Source organism: Myxocyprinus asiaticus, chromosome 2 (genome assembly GCF_019703515.2).
Source record: "Myxocyprinus asiaticus isolate MX2 ecotype Aquarium Trade chromosome 2, UBuf_Myxa_2, whole genome shotgun sequence".
Classification (NCBI taxonomy): domain Eukaryota; kingdom Metazoa; phylum Chordata; class Actinopteri; order Cypriniformes; family Catostomidae; genus Myxocyprinus; species Myxocyprinus asiaticus.
This window is the reverse complement of record NC_059345.1, coordinates 41,651,909-41,669,248: the sequence shown is the minus strand read 5'-3', so window position 1 is coordinate 41,669,248 and position 17,340 is coordinate 41,651,909. Positions and strand designations below refer to the sequence as shown.

At 39.6% G+C, this 17,340-nt stretch overlaps 1 protein-coding gene across 3 annotated transcripts in view; it reads left to right on the top strand.

Moving 5' to 3' along the window:
• The first annotated feature begins 486 nt into the window (after nt 1-486).
• Nucleotides 487-17,340, top strand: part of LOC127451856 (dnaJ homolog subfamily B member 6-like) — a 56,754-nt gene continuing 39,900 nt past the window's right edge. For 2 of the 3 annotated variants that reach the window (XM_051716853.1, XM_051716869.1), the window contains exon 1: nt 487-783. The gene's annotated coding sequence lies outside the window, so the exon portion shown is untranslated. Of the gene's footprint in view, nt 784-11,964; nt 12,130-17,340 lie in introns of those variants that run through there. The other variant, XM_051716860.1, reaches the window with a different exon arrangement.

Below are 17,340 nucleotides of genomic sequence, written 5' to 3'. Positions count from 1 at the left end.
ACCTGTAGAAATGTCTCTATTTGCAAAAAAATAAATAAATAAATAAAATAATAATAATAATAATAATAATAATAATAAAAAAACATAATAATAATTTAACATGTACTGTACATACAATATTAAAATAATTAAAATAAATGATGACTAACCAATTTCTTGAAAGTTCTTTGAGAAACTGTGCGATTAAATAGATGGAAAAAATTGTAATCAATTCACAGCCCTACATTGGACATTTTACCATCATAACATTTTTGGAAGTCACAGTGTTTTAGATAGGCTAAAAGTTGGCCGCTGGAGGCGCAATGAGACTACGGATAATAATAATAATAATACTAATAATGCTTTGCTTCAAGATAATTTTTTTTAATTAATTTGACATTTTCAAATTATAAAACCATTACCTGAGAAATCACACTTCTTACTGAGCAATCTCGCACATATCTAATGCTGTTTTTGTATCAGGAAGTGACGAAACGCACTAGAATCATGCCGCTTTTAAGCCTGATTATAAAGGTCGGCGGATTGTTGGAGAACATTAGCGTGACATCCCAGTGTTAAGGCTAAAGACTCTCACCACACGTCTGCTCATCTCTATCCATCACACAGCGAAGTTACTATGCTCATTTGAGACTGTTTTAGGAACTGACAGACCTCGGATCAAACAGAGGAATTTTCCCGAAAAGGAATAATACAGAGAGAAGAGAAACTCGACTGCATCATAGGGATTCACAGCGAAGGAAAGTCCAAATAAAGGAGCGGGAAAAGGACACTTGTCTCATATACGTGAGTTTATACATCATATGTCATTATGGTTATTCGCTTTGCTATTTTAGAGAGATAATAAACCTATTCGGGCTGTGTCTCAAACCCTAAGCTGCCTTCCTACACAGCATCTGTATGCATATATGATGCCCAAAACTGCAGCTCATAGGATTAGAGACGTAGTCACAGTGTCCTCGGAGATCAAGGACTGCTGGTGCGCCCTTAGATCTTCGAAAAACAGGTGACTGAAAGCAACAGCAGGAGAGACTTATCAAGAAAACAGAAGGGCAAAAGAAATACATATCTTCAGTAGTTATATATTCCTATCGGTGTACAAAGATCTTGCCGCAACAACAGCAGTTGCGAAATTTCTCCTTTGACATATGACACTTTGACCTAAATGTCATTTTAATAATTTATTTCATTTTCTGATAAACAGAAATCAGTATCGTTACAGTATATTAGTATCAGTATTGTTATCAAAAACCTCTCTTTATTCTTTGCTCTCTTTCTAGAAAGTTCCTCAACTTTGTTGAAGTTGACCCACCATCTCCAGTTCAATAACAGTAAAACCACATTGTAAAGATGTTCAGTGTTGCATGTAAACATGCTTTTGTTTATTTTTTTATATGTAATGACGCGTGCAGGTAAAATCGAGAAAGTGTGGTGAAAAAAATATGACTCGACTGACTTACAGTGACTTTCCAGAACTTTCTGTTCTAGGTGTCTGAACACACCTTACAGCAACTCACTGCACGCCTTCTTTTAAATGTCAGGTAGGCCTTTCTCATGCATGGATATGTGACACTCATGTCTGGCAGAAAGTATTTCCACTTCATCTCGGTTCTCACTTAGGGAGTATCAAGTGTTTCTCTTTCCTGAGTTTATGTTTACATCAATTAAAACTGGATGTCATAGTGCCCATACAAATGTTATGTTACTGATCCCACAGTATATGATTGTAAAGCCTCTTGTATGGCAACAATAAATTATTATACCTGGGACCATTTCATTAATTTTCAAAGAATTTTAGGTATTAGGTATTAAATATACAAAAATAGAGAGCTGAAGCTTTTTTGAAGCAATTTTCTGGACTCCGGGTTCTGCTCTGGTGTTCAATAAAGTAGGTTGAATGACGGACAGTGGTGTCTGTATTATGGTTCATTATTATGTGGGCTTGTAATGTTGTAGTCCGCTCTCTTTGAGGTTCTGGTCTGCAATTTCAAACTAACACGTTGTCTTATTTAGGCGTGGCTTATATGTTCTTTGTAAGTCTTAAATTTGAGTAGACAAGTGGTGTTCTCTAAATACAGTGGAGGACACAATTGACTGATTGTGCTGTGACGTGGCTTCGCACTTCCTTCATTTCAGTATAATCTTCTTTTGGACAAAAAAGATAAAAATCTTTTCTCCTGCCTCAGGAGTAAATTGTATAGCTGGAGTAGCATACGGCAGTTTGACAATTCTGTGAATTGGATGCTAGTGTTGCCACGGTACCAAAATTTCAGTACCAGTGAAATTTCACGGTTCTTGATACCACAGAAAATGTTTTGCTAATATGATAATGTGCTACTGAACACACTCCTTTAGCCTAATGTTAAATTTCAATGTAAATAATAAATTAAAATATATGCATGTTTCCTTCAAGTGTTTCTACACTTGTTTGTTTTTAAACAGGGCCCTACTGAAATCAGATTTATGTTTTCCCAAAATCCTTTTTTCCTTTTTTTTTTTTTTTTTTTTCTAATTATTTTTCCAGAATTCCATGTTTTAAAGTTTAACTTCATTATCAGATTGATTAGTTGTGCATTTCAGTGTAAAAGGAGTAACAGAGCACATGCTCATAAGTGTGTGAGCATTTGAAAGCAGTTGTGTGTCAGTAAGTCATTGTGTGGGTACTGGTGTTACGGTTCAACTGGTTTTCATGTTAACTGGTTAACATTTTATATATATATATATATATATATATATATATATATGTATAATATATTAGAAAACTGGATCGCTGATGCAACATTAAACTGCCAGCAGGAGGTTAAGCCACTGGAAGTGTTCAGGCGGCCATCTTTGTATGTGTCGCCAAAGGATCACAATGATCACCAAAAGAAGCGGCAAAACTGTCCACAAGTTGTTATGTAAGTAGGAAAAGCTGAAATATCTGCTTGTTTAGGGTGACAACACGTCCTTACCCCCGAAAGGGACTTTAAAAAAAGTCAGACTGGGATTTCTAAATCGCCTTAAATGCCCAGGATTTGCTTGTTTTCAAATTGAAGTGCTCTCTGTAGTCAGTTTAATTCATTGTCCTCCAGTCGAACCCATATCAGTTTCATTTTAGCCAGCTTTGCTTTGTGTGTCTCCCTCAGGCGCTGTGTGTGTGACAGAGGGAGAGAGTGCGTGCTCCTGTTCAAGTGACTGCAAAAACAAGGCACTTTTTGATGAAAACATAAAACAAGTAACTCTGAACAAACACTTTGATTATCAGAATAAATAAGTCCGAAAATGTCTGTTTGTATCTTACCTCAGTTTCAGATAACTTGTTTACATTCAGCTGATCTGTTCATTGATGAAGTTTGTTAGATGTGGACACTGTTTGATACAGATATACTGTACATGACTCGCTCAGGCTTTCAAGAAACAGGAAAAATTCCCGACTTTAAATAAATAATTACATGTGTAGGATGTTTGCGTTGTAGGGATGTACATGCAGATTTCAGATATAATATCTGTGATTGAATGACTAATGTTTACTCACTGAAATGAGGTGATTTCCTGTGAAGTCAATAGGGACATTGGAATGTTTGGGCATAGCAATATGGCGGTGCAGTGGCTTAACTGATATGACGTCATGAGCAATCCAGTTATATATATATATATATAATATATATATCAGTGGGTAGAAGCTTTACCACCCCAATTTCAACCATTACAGTATCCCTATTTGTTTACTGATGTAACACTACATTTTATAGTCTTTACAGTTCATTAAAGTCTCCTTTTTGTTACTCAAATGAGACACTGGCAGACTGACAGAATCACTCAACCATGGCAAACCTTCAGTCCTAGTATGTAGGGACTACAAAGTTACATAATAGTAAGGCACAAACAAGAAAATTTAAATACAATTTTGCAGAATGGCTGCGTTATTCAGTCCAAATTTAGGGCGAATTCCAAACGGCGTTTTTGCGCCCTTGAAGGGCACTGCGGGAAGGGGACACCACACGAAGGGGTGTTTCAAACGATTACTGAAGTGGTATTATTAGATCAAACAGCAGAAGTATGTAAGATAAAAAAATAATAATAACCGAGGTAGGAGATTCAAACTCGACCATCAATAATATTATCAGTGTGACAATTTAGTTTACTATCCATTTGAGCTACTAGACAGCAACAGTTTGAGGGGGCATCTTTGTATTCTCATGAGTGTGTGTTCGGTGTAAAATGGTGCATATAATCCAGCAGTGTGTCCATGTTAACTTGTAACTCAGTTTATAAGCTGATGGTCTTGTCCTATTATGACATTGAATAAAATATGAACGTAATTTTCTCGTCGAAACGATGCACCCAAATATTATGCGAAATCATAAAATCAGTCAGTAATTGAATGAACAAACTTCCAACATTAATAAAGCCATACTGAGTTTGTTTGTTATTATTGTGGACATATGCTCAGTAGGCTTAGGTCTAAATAGTGACATTAATGTAGATCAACATCATAATATCGGAAAAATAAGTAGCCAAAATTACCCGTTGTTGCCCATTGTCAATTAGTTCACTCTCATTTCAACATTTGGTGAAATGGTTTATCATGTTGGTATGCAATAGGTTATTGTGCCTAATAGTGTAACTAACTGTACCGGACTACCAGAGTATAACTATTTGTTCAAACTGCAAAAAGAGGGGTTGATTAATGATATACTCTTATGACCTTTCAAAGCTCTGAAGGGCTTGTGGTGAACATTCTACACATGAGCAGTGGGTAAGTAAAAGTGAGGATGTCTATTTATGTCTGAATATATTCATAGATCTAGATTGTTGTTCATTCAAATACTGATTGATTTTATGATATCGCATAATATTTGGGTGTAGCGTTTCGACAAGAATATTACATTCATTTTTCATACAGTTACATAATCGGAAAAGACCATCAGCTGTAAACTGAGGCACAAGTTAACATGGACACACTGCTGGATTAGACACACCATTTCACACCGAACACACACTCATGTGAATACAAAGATGCCCCCTTAAATTGTCGCTGTCTAGTAGCTCAAATGTGTAGTGTTGTGCTGATCGTTTTATTGATGGCCGAGTTTGAATCTCAAACCTCTTGTTTTTTAATTTTCTTTAATCTTGCGTACTTCTGCCGTTTGATCTAATAATACTACTTATTTTAAATTTGTACAATGATGCCAGCATCATGCAGTTATTTTACATTTAATGGAGAGCAAAATATTGAGTCAGAAGCATGATTTTAGGAATCGATGAATCTATGTCCGGTCGTTCACATCTGGTGTAAAACGGAAGAAGGTCACCAGTTAACATGAAAACCAGTTGAACTGTAACACCGGATCGAGTCAGTGCTCGGTACTACCGGTACTGTAGAATCACTGGTATCGTTGCATCTTTTTTTATTTTGGTACCGACTTGGTACTGAAGTACTGGTACTTTTGACAACAATAGATAATAGTGTTAAATGCCTTTGAATATAAGTTATATAAGAGACCGTCTCAGAAAATATTGGGTAATGTGCCAACTTCAAGGCCTCTATTATAGAGTGGACCAACCAAGCATCACTTTAGTTCTTCTGTGCTATGTGTCAGTGTAGTCCAGCATTTAGAAATTGATTCTATTGAAGGTGCCCTGGCTATTTGATTTTTTTTACCTTGAGGAAGAGTGGTACCAGTGTGCATTTCGCTGTAAGGGTGTAACGTCATCCACCTTATTTTTAATGTAAGAATTGGCTAGGATAGCTTGAAACTTTTGGTGTATGGCTGCAGGTAACTGCCAGTTATTTAAGCTGTACAAAAATACTTCTTTATGCTGCTTGATGTTGCAAACTAGCAATATTTTTATTTCATTTTTAAGATGCATTTTAGGATTTATTATTATTTGGTATGTCCCCCTTTTGCATAATGGACAGCATGCACTTGAGTTGGCAAATGTACTTATTTTTAATAAGTGACTTAGAAAACAAAACAAAAACAAAATGTATGACATAAAATGTGGAAACATTTAAGATTCTGGAATATTTTTGTCACTAATTCAAATAAGCAAATTTGTGACATTAAACATGTTTACTCCTTTGTACAAAATGTCAGATTTCTTGGCCTCCATTGAAGCACACAAGATGTTCTTTGGATCATTCTCAAATCATGATTGGAGAACATAGATCAAGTTTTGAACAACTTTGAGTCCATGAGTTTCATTGCATGCACTCATAAAATCAAAAGGGGCACATGCCAAATACTAAGACATTTTGAAATGAATTTATATTGTTCAACCTTTTACTCAAATTGTAATGCTGATACAATTATTTGGTATGATTTTTTTTTTTAATATTAAACCTAGAATGCATATGTGGGTCAAAAATAGCACAGCTGTCTACTTTTTTGACCATAATGTTTACATTAAGGGGAATTTTTATCTGCAACTCCAGGTATTCCTTAATTAAGATGTCTTTGACCGTGTTAACTGGCTTTTTTAACATTCAGTTGCATATATATATAAATTATAAGAGAGTTTGAATCACTACCCCAGAGCAGTGTTTCCCAACCACTAGTGTGCCGTGAAAGACTGCCAGGTGTGCCGTGGAAAATTATGAAATTCCACAAAATAAATGCATGAAAAAAAATAATTTCAGGGATCCAAACGCCATTTTGAAACCACAATCGGTCACTTTTGTGATTGTGAAGAGCAATGATTAATGTGCAAAAGTGACTATTTATACGCGTTAAGGGTCTTGCACATGATTCGCGTCAGCGCTGCAGAATACATTGAAGTCAATAAAGTGACGCCACTTTACACCAAAGTGTTTTTCACACACATTTTTACATCACCAATAATGTCTTTGAGAGTACTAAGCAACAAGAAATATTTAAAAACTGTCCAAATTTATGAAGAGACATTGAATGTCTCATTTCTTTTAATTAAATACTACCTTATTGTTTACGAATATCAAAGACCCCAGTTATTGAACAAATTTAAATTCACCAAGAAAACAGTTAGACCTAAACATAAACGAGTCCTTTTATTACTTTCTTCTATCAAAGCAACTGCAAGCTTTTTTTCTCTCTTCCAAATACATGTTTTCAATGTTTATTGTGCACATCTCCTGCTTTTTTGCGTGGCAAACTCGTAAAATCACCCCTATGACGCTCTCTGCAACTCTTGTCATGTGGAGGGCAATGCGCTGCTTGACGCTGGCGTTGAACGTAGCATTGATGCCTCAACTCAACTCGTGTGAAATGCGCTTTACAATGACGAAAGAACATTATTGAAACTTAAAATTATTATTGTCTATTATTGTGGTCTTTTCTGATAAAAGCCATGTTCAGCCGTTTAAATAGGCTACTGTAGGAAAATGATAACATAGATTTGCTTTGTGTTTATAATTCTTATACTTGAAGTCAGTAGATTTGTAGCCATGCAAGTTTTAATAAAGGAGAAGGTAAGGACGTTATTGAAACTCACTATAATTAGACTATTATTGTTGTCTTTTTGGATGAAAAATAAAGCTCGGACTGAAGGAGGACTATAGATCTGCTTTGTTCTTTTAATGCTTAAACACTATAAAGTTTCTTGGTAGATTTCGGTCATGAACGACTCGAAATGATTCACTGACTCACTCATAGCACATAAGACTCTCATTTGTCATCACCTAGTGACATTTCCAGAAGAGGTCACTGAACTAATCAGTTAATAAAATTGAACAAATTTGTGAAACAGAAGCAAGCCTCACCAAAATACTCTTTATTTTGCAGCTAATTCTGCAAAATTGTAAACTTGAATAAACTTGAATCACTAAAATAGCTGGAATTGGTGCTTTAGCTTTTTCTTTAAAAAAAAATATCCCCAGAAAATGTTTTCGTGGACCAGTGATTGTCTTGCCTTTTTCGCCCCTCATGAGTTTGCATCCCTGTAATTTGTTGTGGCATTGCAAGAACAAATCTACAAATTAGAAAAGAAGCAAATTTGTTGTTTTTTCATTGACCATTTAGCGCTCTTGCCACCTGTGACCTCACACAGCGTAGCCTACCTATGTGTTTTGTTTTTTGCACAGCCAAATTTCAAACATTACTAGTAAACGCGCTACTAAGACGGACAGAAAACACGGACAAGTTCTTGAAAAGGAAAAATATTGACAATGGTTAGCCTATGTGTAATAGTGGTGTGCCGTAGAATTTTTTAGTTGTAAAAACTGTGCTGTGGCAGAAAAAAGGTTGAGAAACACTGCCCTAGAGTGCATGTATGTCGTAAATGACTCGTGTGTGTTTATTATGGTCTTCAATGCATTTAACAATTTTAGATTACTCATGTAATACATTGGTTGTTTTCAGTTTCCATTTGTTATGTAATTGAACATATGTTAAATACATCATTTAGGTGATGCTTTTATACAAGTTTATAACTAAACTACTTTTTTTGTAAAAAAAAATAAATAAAAAAAAATCCTAGTCCGTTGCACTTATGTATGTGTTTGTGTGTGTAGGATTGTGGAAACATTTAATATTTTACCACCAAACATAGAAACTGTGCATATTTTTGTTACACAGCCTTTTTGCATTGTCAACCAAAAGTCGTACTTCTTTTTTTCAATGTGTGTGAAAACTATTCAGAATTTAATTAAAATATATATCAACCATTTAAAATTAATATTCATAACATCATCATTACATTTATAAAAATATTTTTTAAGAACATTTTAAAGAACAAGCAATATGCACATGCAGTGCAAAATGGAAGCAGTTTCTCTTGTGGGCATATGGTTATTTAATATTTATACCATGGGCTGTTCTAATACTTGATTCTGATTGGCTGGAATGCATGTAGTTCAAACCTTTGAATGCACAGGTAGTTCCGGTCGGTTTTAATCGACGTTTGATATTAATGTGCTGTTTGTAACCATAGCAACATAACATTACAGAGTAATATCCACTTTTCCTGGGGGGTCTTACTGGGGTAACGAATGTGGGTGGGACTTCTGCTGGAAGTCGTTCTACAGCATTCCCTATCTCTGGCTGCAGTCATTTTAAGACCCTGTTTACAGCCGGTAATAAGACGCGTTTCGGGTGATGATCCGAGCGCTAAATATAGTTGTAAACGGGGTACAAAATGTTTTGTGATTGGATCACAAAAAACACATACAGAGGTAGTCAAAAACCACATCGCATTTGAGGTTTAAAATGGCGTCCTGATGTGTCCCGGACAGCAGCAAATCACCACCTCTCACCAGTCAATCACCCGTCGAACAAATGTTTAAATTGCGTGTGGATTTAAAAGGAAATATCTGTCTGATTTTCAAGTTTTCCAAAGCGATTGCATACCCAAGTATAAGAACTTCACAGCTCATCCTCATTGTGTCTGTCTGATTTGAACATGCAGGGTGACAAGTACAAGCACACACATCTGAAGCTGAACTAACACAGGTACTCCACTAAAACAACCAATAATTTTGCTCGAGTTTTGTTCGAGCTTTCTTTGTCTTTGACTTTTTTGCGGTTTATTATCGTTCAGTAACACACTGATATAGTGACTGATGTATGTCCATACAAAATCATACACGCTCTCCTCAAAATCCCAATACCACGACGAAAGAATGAATGGATGTACGCCGCAACAACAGTTGTGTTAACTTGACAATGGAAGTAATGCCCATATTTCTAGTTAAGCATCACGTGACGTAGGAAAAAGGTGGATAATGGAATTTGGCTTGTTTTGCACGGAGGGTTAGAGATTGAAATCAGGACCTATTAAATGCGTCTTTAGCTGTCCAGCAAAGCGATTTAAACTGTAATGTGTTTAATGTTATGTTGCTGTGCTGAACATAACATTATGTTCCACATCTCTGACTCAAGCGCTGAAGGAGAAGCGCTGTTTATTTGCAGTGAAGCGCTACCATGCAAGGACAAATTGCGATTTCATTAATTCAGTCAATCGTGCAGTCTTCATGGATACCATACTGATGTCTCAGAGGTCCAAATCCGGAGGTTCCAGGGTGTTTTGAATGGTTCCCCTCTTATTATACAGTAAGTGCTACTTTTACTGTCACTACCACATTTGTAATGTCGGTTTTTCCACATTAATGTGAAAATGACAATGAACAACCCCTCTACATTCTGTGGATATTATTATTATTTCTGGATTGTGCATTTAAATTCACAGTTTTGACCAAGTGTGTGGTCGCACTACTTTTTCTTTGTGTCTGATTTAGAACAGGTGGAGCTGCAGATCCAAAGCTAAGCATTTTTTTTTATTCTTCCGGTCATAAAAGATACATATAAACTAACACAGATGTATAAATAAATGAGATAATAAAAATAAAAAATTGTTTGGGTCAGGAAAGTTCTCAGCATATAAGAATATAGACTTTTTATTATTAATAAATCAAAAGCATTTATTACTAAAACTGAAGGATGTGGTAAGGGACCATTTGAATACATTTCTTGGTATTATTCATCATCAGTAGTATTACTGACTGATACTGCCGATTCACTTTATGCATATTACGCAGTCTGCGTAGTGCACCTACTCCTTACAGGGCACCATCTTGCCCTAGGGGGGCACCAGAAACTCCACCGGCTGCTGTTCCTTGCACATACAAACCACGTACCCCCCCCCCCCAATTCTCCCTATTTTTCACAGTCTGATGTTGGCAGGTATTGTCATGCTGCCCACCCCTACTGGCATCAGTACAGATTTGTACCAAAACATTTTTGACAAGGCTGCCTGCTTATAGTCCTTTTGTAGGTGCTCATTGAAGGACGGAATGAAGTATTGACCTGGCATCCCAAACTGCTGAGCATGAATGTCAGAACACGAGCCTATCTGCTTCTGGCAGTGACTAACTAGCATCTAAAAGCAGAAACAGGGCTGCATCTACAGTAAAACAAATTCTTTCCACTTCTCCAGTTAAATGGTTTCTTAACTTGATCTTCAGGGTTTTTCCTTTTGGACTCTGATTGCATGCTTTTATTCTTTTTATAGCATTTGTAAAAAATGTATTGTGTCGTAATACTTGGGGCAGATTTAAACTGGATTTAAATAGGATTTTAAACCAACGGAGTCGTATGCATTACTTTTTATGCTGCCTTTTATGTTCTTTTTGGAGCTTGAAAAATTTAGACACCATTTACATTGTATGGGCATCATATCTCCATTAAAATATCATCTTTTGTGTTCCGCGGAAGGAAAAAAGTCATATGAGTTTGAGACGGTGAGTAAATGATGAGAGCATTATTAGTTTTTGGTAAACTATTCCTTTAACATTCTATAAATCGATTTAAAACTATCGGCCGATTAATCGGTTATCAGTCTTTTCTGACCTGTGTATGCTGTCATTAATCATCAGCCTGCATGTTGAGAAACTATAAGCTTATTTTGCCTCTAATTTTCTAGTTTAGCCTCAGAACCACTAAACCAGTGTTTTCACTAACAAAAACTGGATGAACTTTTGTTAGACTGGATCTGTGTTTCAGGGCCGGTTCTGGACATTTAGAGGCCCTTGGCAAACTTTATGTTGGAAGCCAAATTGTGGTTCGCGGCTCTTGAGTGTGGCTGCAAACGCAGTGCAGAGGGAACATTATCTCAACATTGAAAATATGTCCGTGACCATGCGCTAAAGTTTGAGCCCTCGAGATTTCACGATAGCAAAGTAGACATGAGGCTCATTTTACATGTTCTTTGTTGCAACGCTGATAATAAGCTTAATTTGTCGACTTAAGCGCTAGAAAATAAGTGTGAATGGGTTAAAATTTATTTTCGCATGTTATGATTTGTAATCGCGACTGCAAGCAAAACTGTTGCACTATACAGCCCTGGCTAACTACCTAGTTCACATGTTTTTTGGATGCCCCCCCGGCAATGTGGAGGCACTAGGCAATTGCCTAGTCTGCCTATAGCTAACGGCGGCCCTGCTAGGTTTGGTTATTACAATCAAGCGATCTTTCTGAGCTCTGCTGACAGCCAACTCTTAGTTGCACTGTGATAAACCAGCAAGCAAGCTCTAGAGAATTCAGCAGTCATTTCACACGTGTTCACACATTTGTGAGGTTGCCTTGCCTGCTGTTTCATAACAAGTCGCAAAGGAATGTACAACAGAGAGATGAGCGGAAGATAGAAGAGTTGAGTGATGAAGAAGACTTTCTTACAGTAAGTGTATTTCCATGAAGTTGTTTAAAAATGATTGACTGGAGCATGAGTCAGGAATGTAGACTGTAGGGCAAAAGGCGAGGTTTGGAAAGAAAAACTGCTTCATGTATTAAGTATTTTGTGACCATCTTTAACCAGTTTTTCAAACAAGGCCTTATTAAAATGTTTGTTTTAATAATTATTTTACGAGTTTTTGTGTGTGTACCGTTTTTCTGAAGTGTAGTACTCTAGTTAAAGGTTTCTTACTGACAAACCAATGTCAAACATTATTGTGAAATTTGAGCATGCTAGGGTGGCACGCAGGTATAAATCTTCCACTGATTTGTTAAGCTCCAAGGTCTTGGCAATACTGATCATGGTGTGCTTTTCGATGGGTGGATTAACCTTGGTAACCACCATTTAGTCATTTTAGCTGTTCCAATGAGCAATGGGCATTCAGAATCTCCTTGGGAAAATTGTCAGGTACAGATCTGCAAGCACCTTTGCTGACACTATGTGTGAAAAGAAGTGTGCTGCTATACACACGTAATACACCTAGATGTCCTGGAAGTAAAATCATTTTAATTATTTTAAAAGATTATTTTTTTGACATTGTTTAATGAACAGTATGAAATAAAAAAATTGAGAAACCTGCTAAACTGCTTAAAAAAAAAATGGCATTTGATCTCTGCTGATATTTTAGCAAAAGACTGGGATATACATTATTTACATGAGTTAGAATTAAATTGCATTATACTTGGACTGTGCAGAGGAAAACCAGTGCTGTGCCATGTCACCTCTGGGCCTGTTCTGAAGGACACTGCAGATATAAATAACACACTGAATGAGATCCAGCTAGAAAGCTACTGGAACTAGTCATTTGGCTCCTGATTGTTTGCATGCAGTTGTCAATTTGTTCTTTATAAGATGTTTACATCTGAGAGGGCCACTTGTTTTAAAAATTTGTCTGTTTATAAAATAGAACATGTATAAGAACATCTTTTTATAAATGATTTTAGTATGTTTACTATAACAGTTTTTCATTAGGCTTGAACCAATGTATGGTTGAGTATGGTTGAGTATGGCCATGTAGATGAGGAGGTAATATAAGTGTGGGGATGGGGGCGAGGTCGTGTATCTGTCTACGGGAGAACAGTAAGGCTCGTCACCTGGGCTGTCATTATTTCTAACACCTGTCTCTTGTTATAGTGATGGCAAAGGGAGACCTGAAAGGCAGACGGACACAGCAGTAAGGAGAGAGAGATGGAAGAGAGAGTTGGCTGTGTGTGTCCGCTACTGTTAACATGTACTCTCATCGACATTACTTGTGTATATATTTGGCCACTAAGAGCCCTTTTATGTTTTTGTTTGATGCTGAAGAAGTCATAAAAATACTCACATTGACTGTTCCGCTGCCTCCTGACACCTCCATTTGCCCTGAAGATACGAACATTGTTACAGTGGTGCCGAAACCTGGGAATTGGAGGAGAACGTCATAATGGAAGATTCACTGCTGGGCAAAGTAATCAAGTCACTTGCCAGAATCCAGCAGAATTAAAATCAAGCCCTCATGGATTTACACCTGGAGCAGGGACAGCATTTCCAACTCCTGCTCCAGCCACAAGTGGAGGATCGGCAGGTGTTCCGGAGCCTGATCAACAGAGAGGGGGCTGTAGCTGCAACCCCGGAGCCCACAACCCCTGTTACCCTTATCAAGATGGGGGCGAGCGACGATCCCGATGCCTACCTCGACTTGTTCGAAAAGGTGTGGAAATGGCCACCCAACCAGTGGGCTGCCCGCCTGTTACCTTTGCTCTCCGGGGAAGTGCAGCTAGCGGTCCAGCAACTTCCTGCCACCAGCCTCCTCAACTATAGAGACCAGAGGCCATCGTGCAACAGGTTGGCCGTAGTCCTGTACAGAACTGCCAGCGCTTCAGGACCCTGAAATTTTAGAAGCACGGCCGCCTGTTTACTTTCGCGCAACAGCTCAGGGATGACTGTCGAAAATGGCTGCTGGCTGAGGGAACCCGCATCACCGTGGACATCATTGACCTGGTGACATTGCATTTCATCTCCCAACTCCCTAGGGGGATGTGTGAGTGGGTGCAGTGCCACCACCAGGCATCGCTGGAAGAGGCCGTCCAGACTACATGATTGCGTTTCCGGGAGGCAGCGATCCAGAGGCTCTTTCTTCTCTCTCTTTCTCCTACTTCTCAACCCCCTCGCCCCTCCTATTTCCATCCTGTTCCGGCTCTCCGGAAGTGGGGAGGAGCCCCGCCCAAACCCTTTCCCCGACTCATGGAACCCTTCCCCTTAACTGTGTCTCACTCTTCCCCTGTCTCCCTCCGCTCTCCCCCCCAGGTTGACGAGACCGCCTCCATGGGCATGGTAGGGAAGACTGGGCTGGTTTGTGTGAGCTGCGGGGAAGCCGGGCACTGCCAGGATCAGTGTCCAGTGATGGAGGTGGGGACACTGATCTGGATCCCTGACGCTCCGCAGGCCACCCTCGATCAGGCAGGGATGTATCAGATACCGGTGAGTTTAAAAGGGGATACATATCAAGCTTTGGTGGATTTGGGTTGCACCCAGACCTCTATCCACCAACGCTTGGTGCAAGGCGGGGCATTGGGTACGAATAAATGGGTGAGGGTGCGGTGTATGCACGGGGATATTCACATGTATCCGGTGGTTACCATTGAGATACTATTCATGGGTAAAAAAGCATGAAATAGAGGCCACAGTTAATTCCCACCTCACCCATCCACTGATTTTGGGAACAAATTGGCCTGATTTTAAGAATTTATTAAGGGAAATATGTGTGGATGGGTCCTGTAAAATGTTGTCTCGGTGTATGACGTGCGAGTCTATGGCTGGAGAGGTGGTACCAGGGCCGTCTACATCTGCTCCGCGTCAAGATGACGCAAGAGAGGGAATTCCCGTCCTCGGGGTTCATTGAAGGGGATATTCCTCTAGAGCAGTCATGTAACTAGTCTCTCAAACAGGCATTTGACCAAGTGAAAGTCATCGATGGTCAACAGCTCCAGCCTAATGATGCACTCACATACCCATATTTTTCATTATTAAAGATCGGTTGTATCAAGTGACGCAGGACACTCAAAAAAAAAGAAAAAAAAGAAAAAGAAAATACATCCAAATTATTAGTACCGAAGAGCCGTCGGGAAACCCTTTATTTAATCTCCCGAGAAAAAAATGCTTTTTCCACACCGTTTGGCTCACACCAATTTGTGACTCATCTGTTCCATTTGTTCGGGGCCCCTGCCACGTTTCTGCGTCTCATGGACATAATTCTACATACAGCATATGCCGCCGGTATTTAGATGATGATATTATTTATAGTAATGACTGGCGGCGGCACATGCAAGATCTGAGAGCTGTCCTGAGGTCACTGCGACGGGCGGGGCTCATGGCCAACCCGAAGATGTGCGCAATTGGGTGGGCGGAAGTTCGGTATCTGGGGTTCCACTTGGGTCACGGGCAGGTGTGACACCAGGTTAACAAAACCGCAGTGAACACGGCCTGCCTGAGACCCAAGACCAAAAAGGAGGTAGGACAGTTTTCATCCTGCCACCATACAAATGCCATCCAAGGACGCACCTCTGGCCAAAGCCCATGAGGATGCCATGCTTCTCGTAGAATGAGCTCGAATGCCTGAAGGCAGAGGTAAACCACATGCTCCGTAAGCACTTAAAATTGCATCAACTAGCCAACGAGACAGTCTTTGATTGGACACTGAAACACCCCTGTTGCGGCCACCAAAGCACACAAATAACTGCTCTGACTAATGCCACTGGCTAGTACGGTCAACATGAACTCGCAGCGCCAGAACTGGGCAAAGCAGATGCAATCTTTCATGCTCCTCCGACTCAAATGGGGGAGGATAGAAAGCCTGAAAATTAATAGTCTGTAAGCAAAATGATGTAGAAACGACCTTGGGCAAATAGCCCAAGCGAGGTCTTAACACCGCCCTTGACCACCCTAGTGTAAAATCCATACATAAGGGATTAATCGACAGGATAGCAGGGCTGTTTTAAGGGTCAGAAACTTATTAGCGATTGTTGCCAAGGGCTCAAACAGAGCACCCGAGAGTGCCTCTAACAGATAAATTCCATAAAGGAACGGATGGGATGAAAATGTTTAAGCCTGCATACCTCGTGGATAAAACTGGAGACAAGAGAATGTCTACTGACAGGGCACATGCTCAGCTGCTATAGCGGCAACATAGACTTTAAGCATTGCCGGGGCAACCCCAGCCCCAAAATGCTCTTGCAAAAAATCCAGCACTGTACCGACAGAGTAGTGAACTAGATCTTTACATCGTGCTGTACACCAAGAAGCAAAAATACGCTACTTCAACCTATAAAGCATCCTAGTAGATGGAGCTCTTGCATTCAGAATGGTATCAACCACGGCGGGGGATAACCCATCATTCAAAAGAGCTCCCCTTTGAGGTGCCATACCCATAACTTCCACAAGTCTGGCCAGGGGTGCCAAATGCTTTCCCGAGCCTGAGACAACATGTCTGCTCTGACTGGAATCTCCCAAGGCACTTTCTTTACGAGAGAGACCAGAGTCGAAAACCATACTTGAGATGGTCAAAACGGCGCCACTAACAGAAGCCGGACCCGATCCTCCTGAATTCTCTGCAGAACTGCGTGCAGCAGACTGATCGGTAGAAACGCGTAAAGACGTGTTGTCGGCTACTGATGTTCCAACGCATCGATGCTCAGTGGTGCTGGGGCGAAAGGGAAAACCAGAGGGGACAATGTGACATCTCGCTCGAAGAGATCCACTTCTGCTCTGCCGAACCTTCTCCAGATTTGTTCCATAATCTGAGGATGTAATGTCCACTCTCCAGGCATCAAGCCTGTCTGGACGGGAGATCTGCCCCCAAATTCAACCAGCCCGGAAATTTCACGGCTCGTAGAGACCGCACATTGTCCTGTGCCCACAGAAGAATGCGCCATGCCAGCCTCAGCATGGCACGAGAATGCACTCCTCCCTGGCAATTGAACCATGAACACCATGAAGCACCATGAACATCTCAAGACAATTTATGTGCCAATATTGCCGCTGGCCCATCCAAACCCTGTAGGCTGGACGTCCCTCGTATACAACGCCCCAACCCATGGTGCAGGTGTCTGTCCTTATGACTTTGTGGCGACACACCTGTCACAACGGAATACTCGACATCAGAAGGTGGGTCCGTTTCCA